The sequence below is a fragment of the Aegilops tauschii genome, chromosome 1 (genome assembly GCF_002575655.3).
Source record: "Aegilops tauschii subsp. strangulata cultivar AL8/78 chromosome 1, Aet v6.0, whole genome shotgun sequence".
Taxonomy (NCBI): domain Eukaryota; kingdom Viridiplantae; phylum Streptophyta; class Magnoliopsida; order Poales; family Poaceae; genus Aegilops; species Aegilops tauschii.
The window spans coordinates 86329756-86342028 of record NC_053035.3 but is presented as its reverse complement, the minus strand read 5'-3'; positions in this window follow the sequence as shown (position 1 = coordinate 86342028).

The window sequence follows — 12273 nt, the reverse complement described above, 5'->3', positions numbered from 1 at the left end:
GACACTCTTCCAAACCCACTTTCATCAATATAATCATCATAAATAGGAGGCATGCTATCATCATAATAAATTTGCATATCAAAACTTGGGAGGTTAAAAAATTCATCTTCATAAATCATAGCATCCCCAAGCTTGGGACAAGCATTAATTGCAGCAAATAAATTCTCAAACATATCATTCTCATCAAACATGGCATCCCCAAGCTTGGGCCTTTTCATATCTTAAGCATAATCACTCTCATCATTAACAGTATGGATAGCACCAATAGTATAGCAATTATCATCATCACAATGAGTAATAGGAGCAACATCATTTGGGAGGGATACCTTTTTACCTTTGTTTCTCCGTCTTTTCTTTTTCTTCTTCACATCATGTGTGGGTTTAATCCTCTTTTTTGAGCTCCTTATTAATGAGATTGGTTGAATAGAAAGCTCCTCCTCGTTACCTGATTCATCATAAGAAATAATAGGAGGATATTGGGAAGTCTCTTCCCTTTCATTAGTATTCTCTTCATCTTCTATTTGTTTTCTTTTCTTTATGTAATTGGCAATATAAGGATTTTCAATGCAAATCACCGCATAATACATAAAAATTTCTTCTAGATCAAAATCAAGAACTTTATCAAGGACAAATTATGGCATATCCTTAGTTATACGTTTCATTTCTTCATAACCCAAAATCAAACTAAGTTCATTATGATGTGTAAGGGAAATCAAGTCATCACAATTTTTGGACACGATTCGATCATGAAACAATTTGCATTGGAGATTTAAATGATCACGTTCATTGCAAAGTTCACAAGGATGGCAAAGAAATTTTAAATTTTCAGCACAAACATCTAGCCTTTCTTGCAACCATTTAGTTTCTAAATACTTATGCCTCTTGCAAAATCTATCTTCCCTATTTGGTGTGTACTTGCAAACTCTATGCACTCCACAAAAGTTGACATGCTTATAAGAGACATTTTCATCATGACTAGTGCAATCATCATTAGTACTATGGATATTCAAAGAGTTCATACTAACAACATTGAAATCATGCTCATCATTCAAAGATTTAGTGCCAAACATTTTAATGCATTCTTCCTCTAGCAATTGAGCACAATTATCGGAATCCTTATTCTCATGAAAGATCTTAAAAAGATGAAGCATATGAGGCACCCTCAATTCCATTTTTTTGTAGTTTTCTTTGATAGACTAAACTATTGATAAAACAAGAAACAAAAAGATTCGATTGCAAGATCTAAAGATATACCTTCAAGCACTCACCTCCCCGGCAACGGCTCCAGAAATTGCTTGATGTCTACTACACAACCTTCTTCTTGTAGACGTTGTTGGGCCTCCAAGTGCAGAGGTTTGTAGGACAGTAGCAAATTTCCCTCAAGTGGGTGACCTAAGGTTTATCAATCCGTGGGAGGCGTAGGTTGATGATGGTCTCTCTCAAACAACCCTGCAACCAAATAACAAAGAGTCTCTTGTGTCCCCAACACACCCAATACAATGGTAAATTGTATAGGTGCACTAGTTTGGCGAAGAGATGGTGATACAAGTGCAATATATATAGTAGATATAGGTTTTTGTAATCTGAAAATATAAAAACAGCAAGGTAGCAAGTGGTAAAAGTGAGCACAAACGGTATTGCAATGCGTGGAAACAAGGCCTATGGTTCATACTTTCACTAGTGCAAGTTCTCTCAACAATAAGAACATAATTGGATCATATAACTATCCCTCAACATGCAACAAAGAGTCACTCCAAAGTTACTAATAGCGGAGAACAAACGAAGAGATTATTGTAGGGTACGAAACCACCTCAAAATTATCCTTCCTGATCGATCTATTCAAGAGTCCGTAGTAAAATAACACGAAGCTATTCTTTCTGTTCGATCTGTCATAGAGTTCGTACTAGAATAACACCTTAAGATACAAATCAACCAAAACCCTAATGTCACCTAGATATGTCACCTCGAGTATCCGTGGGTATGATTATACGATATGCATCACACAATCTCAGATTCATCTATTCAACCAACACAAAGAACTTCAAAGAGTGCCCCAAAGTTTCTACCGGAGAGTCAAGACAAAAACGTGTGCCAACCCCTATGCATATGTTCATAATGTCACTGTACCCGCAAGTTGATCACCAAAACATACATCAAGTAGATCACGTGAATATCCCATTGTCACCACAGATAAGCACATGCAAGACATACATCAAGTGTTCTCAAATCCTTAAAGACTCAATCCGATAAGATAAAACTTCAATGGGAAAACTCAATCCATTACAAGAGAGTAGAGGGGGAGAAACATCATAAGATCCAACTATAATAGCAAAGCTCGCGATACATAAAGATCGTGCCGAATCAAGAACACGAGAGAGAGGGATCAAACACATAGCTACTGGTACATACCCTCAGCCTCGAGGGTGAACTACTCCCTCCTCGTCATGGAGAGCGCCGGGATGATGAAGATGGCCACCGGTGAGGGATCCCCCCTCCGGCAGGGTGCCGGAACAGGGTCCCAATTGATTTTTGGTGGCTACAGAGGCTTGCGGCGGCGGAACTCCCGATCTAGGCTATGTTCTGGGGGTTTCTGTATATATAAGAGGTTTTGGCGTCGGGAACAAGTCAGGGGGGGTCTCTGAGGCGGCCACGAGGTAGGGGGCGCGCTCCCCACCCTCGTGGGTGCCTAGGGACTCTTCTGGCCCATCTCCGATGCTCCGTGGACTTCTTCTGGTCCAAAAATAATCTCCGTCAATTTTCAGGTCAATTGGAGTCCGTTTGGTTTTCCTTTTCTGCGGTACTCAAAAACAAGGAAAAAAACAGAAACTGGCACTGGGCTCTAGGTTAATAGGTTAGTCCCAAAAATCATATAAAATAGCATATAAATGCATATAAAACATTCTATATGGATAATATAATAGCATGGAACAATCAAAAATTATAGATACGTTGGAGATGTATCAATACAAATGAATAATTTAAATGCATAAAATAAAAATAGAATCAAACATTGCAGGTACATTATTTCCAGAACTCTTACATTTACATAAAAATTCTGTTAATTACATCTCCAAAGAGAAAACCCCTGATTAAGAATTCCAACATTTCTATTACATAGGATTGCATCACATTCCTATTACAATATACTAAAAGAGAAATCCTCTTGGCGGTCGACGACGAACTCCTGCTTGGTGAGCTTGAAGTTTGGTTCCATGCAAGTACTCCTCTATGATTTTGTGTGTGATGTTTGGGAATATATTTCCTAGCATGCAACCATTTGTGTGTGTTCAACCTCACTTATATGCAGAATGCAGGTTGATTTTGGCTAGGCATAGTTTTATCCTACGTTTGGCATATAGGATATGTATATATTTTCCTTTGGGAATTTTATATGACATCTTTGGTTTTAGTGGCATGGATATATGTGACATGCCAATTTTAATAAGTTTTGCATCATCACATTACTACTATCATCGCGCGACACTGATGTGGTGCCTGTGTGTAGCGTAATGGACTGAAGCTTTCTGACACAATATTGATGCTTTTTATGGTGCATATGATATGTGCCATATTTTGTTGACTCTGAGTCCGGATAGTATCAAGCCTGACCGGAGTGGAATTTGCTTATGATATTTTTTATTTGTTTAAAGCCTATGTGGGCTACATGGAACATGGCTTATCATGTATTTTGCATGAATTTTGTATCCATATGTGGATGTGAAGTAAACATATTTTTATTAAATTTTGTTTTACTTGTATTACTAGTAACATCGCGTAGCATTATGGAACAATTTTAATATTGCATGTGTTATATGACACGTATATTTTTTGTTTATATTTGCACCTTACTTGGTATTAAAACTCCACGCCGCGTCATTTTAGTCGGTGCTTGTGTGTAGTCTAACCCAAGTAAAGTGAGTTTGTGATATCCATTTGTGATGGTGCTAGTAGTTTAGGCTCTTATAGCATTGGAGCATGTTTGTAACACCTTTTATATGATTTCTGCCAAGATATGTGGCATGAGTGTTTTATTTAGATTCATCTCACTTGTATTACTACTAACACCATGTAACACGAATATTGTGTCCGCATGTAGCGTAATCAAGTAACACTGCTTTTTTTATGATGCATTATTTATATTGCATGTTTTGGTCTTTGCGTGTGTAGCATGAACGCATTTTTAATTAACTTTCACCTTGCTTGTATTACTACCAACACAATGTAGCATTAAAATAACACCCACGTGCGGCGTAACCAAGTGAAGGAAAATTTTCGTATATTCTTGTCTATATTACAACTAGCGTGACATATAATGTTCGTAGAGTAACCGAACAAGAATTGTATCATCAATTCATTTGTAATTTGGCTCCAACTTAGTCATATCAATTTTGTTGATGATGATCAAAGCAAGACCATTTTTTATGAGGTTTTCGTACCTAAGACACTTCCTTGATTTGTACCGCGATGGCCGAACCAAGGACAAAAAATTGAGATGGATGCAACACACTCTTTAGTCAGTACCAAAATAGTCAAACCAAAGACAATTTTTTTGAGATAGATTAAACATGCATCTTAGTCTGTACCACAATGTCCACACTAAGGGCAAGAATTTTGGAAAGATGAAACATGCCACTTGATTTGTACTGCGATGGCCGAATCAAGGGCTGGAGTTTTAGGAAAGGAGGAAGAATAAAGCTCCCTGACCTGTACCGCAATGGCCAAATCAGGGACTAGGGGAGAGCGATGAATCTCACCTTTCAAACCTCCTGCACGCCTGCCTCCTTCTATCCTTGTGTGTGTGTATGATTTTTGGCTGAGCGAGGAGGTATTTATAGGGAGAGCTAGCGCTGATTTTTGGATCGCTGCCACGCTCGCCTGCCCACGTTCTGTGTACGTGGGATCGTGGGAACGTGGGCCGTTGCATTCCTTTCTCTTATTTCTTTATTGCTAATTAACCGGCAAGGTCCCATCAGCCAATATGGGCTTAATTAGGCCAAGTTTTTTACAACGTGTAGGTTCTGGGCGCATTGAGCCTAATTATTTGATTAAGCTCTAACTACATGCAGGCATAGTTTTTTCTTTCTTTTTCGCGTACTTATGACCTCTTGATTTAGTTAGGGAGCCTTAATACATGTACGTACATGCATGTCTATGCATGGACCAAGAGGAAAAGGAAAAATTCCATTACGTATCTGATTATATAGGCCATGTCACGTACATACATCCTATACGTGTATGTACATGTGCGCTTTTTACCCAATGAATCAAGTTTTTTTGAAGTTCCATGAATCAATATTATTATTGGCTTCACTTATATTTTTTAAACACCTAGTTAACACAATAATATTTTAGTGGCGCCGCGCTCGTACGTGTTATATTTCGCCATGTCGGCGCCGTCTGTGATGCCAGGGTTTTATGCAAGCGATTTGTCCTTTATGATTTTCTTAGGACAAAGACTTGTGAGTATTATTTCTTTCCGTCATATTTTATGTTTATCGGCCTTTTCAATGTTTACAATACAGTCAATATATCATATTATTATTTCTAACCGCCGTCGTTCTGAGCGGTTGTAATTTTTTTATTTTAAATTGCTTCTTTTTTGTCATAAAATGGATTTTTGTCATTTTGCATTTATATTTTATGTGGTTTATGCATTTTACTTTATCTTGGTCAAAATCCATGTCAACACCTGCTACTGGTAGGGTCAAGGACCTGACATCTAAGGCCCACCTAGGGTCCTACACCATCATTGGAAGGTCCCTGGACCACAGGCGCATTCGGATGCACACCATCAGAAATCCACTCAGATAAACCGACAACACTCAGACGTCCTCCCTCCACTCGGCCCAGCCTACCGCACTCAGGCAGAGGAGACATAGAGATGACATGGAAGCTGCAACTGTCGAGTAGCCTGATGTCGGGTTTCAATTGTAGGTATGGCTACCGTTACCAGTAATTACCGTAGTTATACCCCCCCCCCCCCCCCCCTTGTAATGTCGCAGTAATGAGGCCGAGGCGCACTCTATATAAGCCTCCCTCCTGCTCCATGGCAAGGGTTCAGCATCCGTTGTAATCATACACCCCAGAGAAAACATAAGCCTCCGAGGACGAGACGTGGGGTTGTTACCTCTCCGAGAGGGGCCCGAACTCGTAAAATCCTAGAGATACACTTGCGATGCAGCTAGGCTCCACCCCTTATTCGTGCCCCTAGTACTCAGTGTTAGGTTCGTTGCCTCGACAGTTGACACTCACTGTGGGGCTGCGCGTCTAGCGATTATCCGGCTCTGGTGGAATTCTACATCATCACCATGATCCTCAGTGGTGAGATCCGATTCGGGGCTCTCAGCTTCATCGCCGATGATTTTGCATGGCTCCAGGAAGCCCCGCTGGATGCAGAGTCGCTGCCCACCTGTGGCGAGGCACACTTCCGTGCATCTTCATACGGGGTTCTCCTCCGCCGGCCATCGGCCCCGTACTGAGTGGCTCCCCTCCTCCCCGCTGGTTGCCGTCGCAAGCGCCCCGGGCGCTCACGGCTCCAGCGTTGGATCAAGAATGTTGTGGTCCTCCAGGCCCCGACTGAGCAGGTGGCGACGCTCGAGCCGGACGAGCCCGCCCTTGATCTTTTTTATGGTCTCCATGAGGACTCCACGGACGGGTCAGAGTGCAAGAGTACCGATTCCACTTCCGAGCTCCTTATGGCCGGCTCGGAGCAGCACGGACCCCTAGGCTATGTGTGCGCCTGCGACGACCACATTGGTACATCACGCGGACGCGGCGGCGACAACCACGAGGATGACCGCTCCGCCGATCACGAACCGTACGTGCCCCAAGCTCTCACACGGGAGCAACGGGAGGATTTCCGGCAGAAGAATGAGCAAGCTCTGCGCACCCCCATCACCGGGATGACTCCTGTGGCCCTGGCCATGGAGTCTGCGCGTCTGGCTATTCTGGCCGAGCGCGAGTGCCTCGAGCGGCTTCAGAAGGAATTAGACGATCGCACCCCTCAACCACAGAGCTCAAGTCGAAACAGGCAGCGGTTGTTCCCGAGTGATCAGTCTCGGAACTACCGAGTGCTCAACACCCCATTGCAGAACCTGGCGGCTGCTACCAGGATCGCTGACTCCATCCAGCCTTCCGGCTCCATTGCCAATGATTATAATCTGCGGCTAAAGACCGTATAGAATTTGTGCTACCTGACGAGGGACTGAATCTGGCGATAGAAACATATCGCGGTGAGAAAAGGCTTCTTCCATTACCTCATGTTGGTAGGTATTTAATCTTCCAAAATAATTTTTTTCGCTGCCTTTTTATATACATGCCTGATGTTATATATTGTTTACCCTGTGTTGCATATATATCTTGTTCTAACCTTGTATACTTGGTATTTTCCTAGCTCTCGACACTCTTTCTTCTGACGATTTTGAGCACGTTCAATATTGTGTCTACTCTCAGGATATTGAGCTTACCTACGACCAGACACGCTTCTTTCTACAACGCCTTTTTTGAGATACTTCCATCCATTGTCGTCCATTTGTCCACGTGTTGACTGCCACTAACACCAAAGACAACGTCACGGTTGGTTACCTCTGTCCTTGTTAAAACACCCAACATACTTTGCTTCGTATGTCTACATTTACTCTTCTATGATATTGAGTTAATCTTGCTTATATATAAAATTATAAAGAAATAATTTATTAATCCAAAACCAACAAAACTTTGGTAGCTCTCTTATTTATTTTTTATTTCTTAATTATGAACTTAAACATGATGAGAAATATATTAGTTTCAATATGAATTTTTTTATTGATGGCGCACTCAGCATATTTAGTATTTCTTTTGAATGTACAAATGACAAATCAACCATTTTCATTTCTCTTTTTATTTCTATTTCTTTTATAAAATTCCAAAGAGTGTTGTCTCGACCCTGAAGAGATGGGTGGATGTGCCAACCAATGCCAGGGTGACCCTTGAAGCTGCTGATGAACCTACTCATGTCATCACTCCATCATACTCCGTATGCAAAAAAGACGGCAGGATGGTAATTGAAAGTCTTCTTTGGGAGAGTTTCTGTCAGTTGCATCCTTTGTTGAAGAGAACGTTGTCCTAATCACATTCAAAGAGCACAATGATTGTTCTGTGTCCATTATCATTCAGCGTGTTCCGTGGATTCTGTTTGTACCAGTACTTAAAATGGAAGCAACGTTGCCTCTTCTAGGATGTTTAGTGGTCGTTTCGTGACAATGACTCTCCAGCGCAAATGGCAGGATGCTATTATTTGGTTATTAAAATGGTACTAATGTAGCTGTTATGGACCAACTGCTGTTTGAAGTATGGGAATGATATTTTGAAAATGATCGTTTTCGAATTTTTAGAATTCCAAAATTCAAAAGACAAAGAAAACATTTTTTCTTCAATTGTGAGTCAAAAATAAAACAAATGGAGAAACAATTTTTGCATCAAAAACTATAACAGAGTGTGTTATTAAAGTTCTTCAAACTATCTATTCAAAGAAGTCTTAATTAATCACCAAACAGAACTCCATGTTACAAATGTGTATTATGTTTTCTTCAGCGACTATTTTTAAATATACAAGCATGCACCAAATAACATAACAACAGTGTCTCATTCAATAAGGGATATAGTCAACCGGAAAAAACGTTTCGACCACAAAGGCACGACCGTGACTCTGCTGTGTGTTCCACCATGACTCGACTACCTTCACAGGTCAAGAAAGCGCATCATCCTAAACAGCTGGAATACGCAGGCAACACGTGATGAATAAAACATTTCATTCAACAAAATAAGTGGAACGTGAGATACTAAGACCACGCACAAACCGGCACGCCGAGTGAGTGATGTACTTACAGTAAAATATATATTACTCGAAAACCTAAAAAAATGATCTAACAGATGCCTGTTTCCCGTGACTCCTGGAACCGTCGGATGACGTCGCAACAGCTCTTTGTTGGTTACCTTTTTTGCACGACGAAGTAGCGATCCCATTCATTTTATCGAATCCATATCCCTCTTCTTCCTCGGCCGTTCCTCGTTGGCCGCCACAAATCACCACCGCCTCCCTGCAGCCATGGACGATGAGAAACTAACAATAGACACCAAACACGTCACTACCCATGGCACAACCGTGCTGGAGGTGGTGTACACCAACGACCCAAACACTGTGGAGCGAATCATTAAAATGGATGAGGAATGGCTAAAGGAGGAAAAGAACAAGTTCGTCGGCCTCGACCTCGAGTACACATGTAAGAGTAGTTATAGACACCGAGGGGTCGCCGTCATGCAACTTGCAATGCACGAGCATGTCCTCGTGTACCGCTACTGCAGGTCCGAGCGCTCCCAGGTGTTGATTGAATTCCTGCAACGCAAAGCGATAACTTTCGCCAGCGTCGACACCAGGAGCGACAAGATCATGCTTGCTCGTGTATGGATCAGAATTCCAGACGAGCACCACGTCGACATGTAGAGGCAGTTCTGTATCAAGGGTGGTGGAGAAAGGGACTCCATGGATGACCTTGCAGCGCCCATCATCGACCCCTCCTACAAGAACATGAAGAAACCATTCCCAAAGGAGAAACCAGTACTCGGAGTGGAAGCCGCTTTTCCCGCTACACCTTGAGTACGCAGCAAAAGACGGGTATGTTAGCTACAAGTTGTATCGTAGGATCCTAATCATCAAGGATAGGCTACGTCACCTTCTCCAACCATCATTGAGGGAACGCCTCCGCCCTCGTAAGAACAAAGACGAGGATCTTCGAGCGGCTGGAAGTGCCAGAAGGGAAACAACGGGTGATGAATTGCTAGAAATTGGATGTGTACATTCAACTAGTAGTATCCAGTAGTATGTTAATTTAGATTGAATGAACATATGTTGTAACTATGATTGTTATTGCTCAGAGATGCAGCGTGTACTATATTAATTATTGACGTTGAACATAGTGGTGTGCTGATGTACAAATGCACCGTACCTTTGGATGTCTAAATGCAATTAATAAGTTAACTTCTATTGAGCGAACATATGTTGTAACTATGATTATACTAGGTCAAAGATGCCGCATGTTATTATATTATACTTATCATACTTATTATACAAAACGCGGTGCTATGTAACAATATGTGATTCTATCATTGTTAACTTTTTGTAAAATGCTTATTCAAGATTGGCATGAGCACTTTCAGAAATATTTCTGAGGAACTTCAATATATCCATGTCCAGCTTTTTGGAAACAGTATGAGCACTTACACCAATTTGATATTCCATTGCAGAAAACATTGAAAGCATTTTCAGAGTCTTAGCGCATTGAAAATAAAATAAATCACACAGACACCATTTGACATCAAACACTGTCTAAATATAGGAGCGCGCCTCAACTACAACACAGAAGCACGACCGTGACTCTTCTGCGTCTACCACGGTGACTTTGCTGCGTCAAAAACCGTGACTCTACTAAAACTACCACCGTGACTATACTGCATCCACGACTGCTACTCTGCTGCATCTACCACCAGGCCTCGACTAGGTTCAGGGCCATGCCTCTCTCAATAAATGTGTCAACTGAAATAATGGAAACACATAGGCACAACCGTGGCTCTTGGTAATATAGCACCGTGCATCCACTAGGTTGACGAACCCTGCCTCTTCGACTAAACCTGTCGGCGCACAAACATTGGGACGACAAACACACGAGCATGAATCTTTATAGTATAGCAGTGTGCCTCCTCTAGCATCACAACAGTGCCTCTCTCGATAGAGATGTTGACAGAAAAAACATTCAAAACACAGAAGTAAGAGATAAGCAGCAACACTAAACAAAATACTCAGCATATACATTTTCAAACACAAAAGCATGACTGTGCCTCGAATTTATGAATAAACGTGCCTCTAGTATCTTCATGACCCTGATTTTGAGTCTCTACGTACCAAACGAAAACATTTCAAACAAACAAGCACACCGATGCTTCTAATTTATGTATAACCGTGCCTCCATTACCTACACGCCTGTGCATCTCGGACTGTCCATGTCAGAGGAAACATAGAGAAGACAAAGACACGCCTGTGCCTCTAATTTATGTATAATAGTTCCTCTCATAAATTGGCATCTGTCGCAAAAAACATCTAAAACAGAGATGCACAGCACTGCCTCTTCTACATCCATAGTACAACAATGAACAGGTAGGTTCATATGGTTTTATATATCTAAACAACATTATATTCTACCATAGATTTTTAAATAACATTTGTCTACTTCACAGCCTATAAAAAACATCACTGCGGCAGAAGACTGAAGATAACAACAGGCCTCTCATCACGCTCTTTGAAGATTATGAGCACCAAGTTGTTTACTTCAATAGACTTATGCCTGAAGAAAATCATTGAACACTTGCTTCTTGAACACCATTCTACCACCCAAGCCAATGAAATAGGAAGAAGGAATGCTCATATATATATCATCATTGTGAGAATCCAAAGTAACTTCAAGAGTTTAAACAGCAGACCTAGGAAATGACACAAACTCTTTCAAACTCCTCACAACCATGCTAGGAATAACCTGACGAAAACATCAAGCTATTAGAAATAAACAAAATTTAAAAACTATAAAAAAATGAAATAATAAATAAATATAAAACTAAGAAAAATAAAAGAAAATAAATCTGACCATATGATGACCATTAACATTCATGGAATTAATCCTGTGAACAAAAGGACAACAGAGTATGTAGTTGTCATCAAAGAGTCGTCGCGACATGAAATACATTTACTGATAATTGAGATCGACACCACGAGTGTAAAATAAGTGCCAACAAGTTCCTTCTCAGAGTCGCTCAGATTCTCAAGTGCTACAAAATCAAATTTCACAGGTTCAAGGGAACACCAAATCATGTGACATGAAACAAGCTAAAATACTTCCTTAAAAATAAACCTTGCCAACACAAGGTAAAGGGGACAACATATCTCCATAAAAATCAACACCAATCAACATTCCATAGTGCTCAAGCCTAACGGTCATTATATCATGATGACGAAGACCATAATCAGTGACCAATCGTTCCCAAGAAGAACCATGGAATTTACTGCTCATCCGACCATGGCTATACAGAACACCATACAATTCTAGAGTGAAGAGCAAGATTAGTATCTTTGTCACCCCTCCTTATGGCTAAAGCTCGATGCTCCTCAACGTAACAAGCAAGATTAGCTCTAACACTGCACGGAACATACTGCAAAACGAATCAAAACAATCATCATAATCAGAAAAA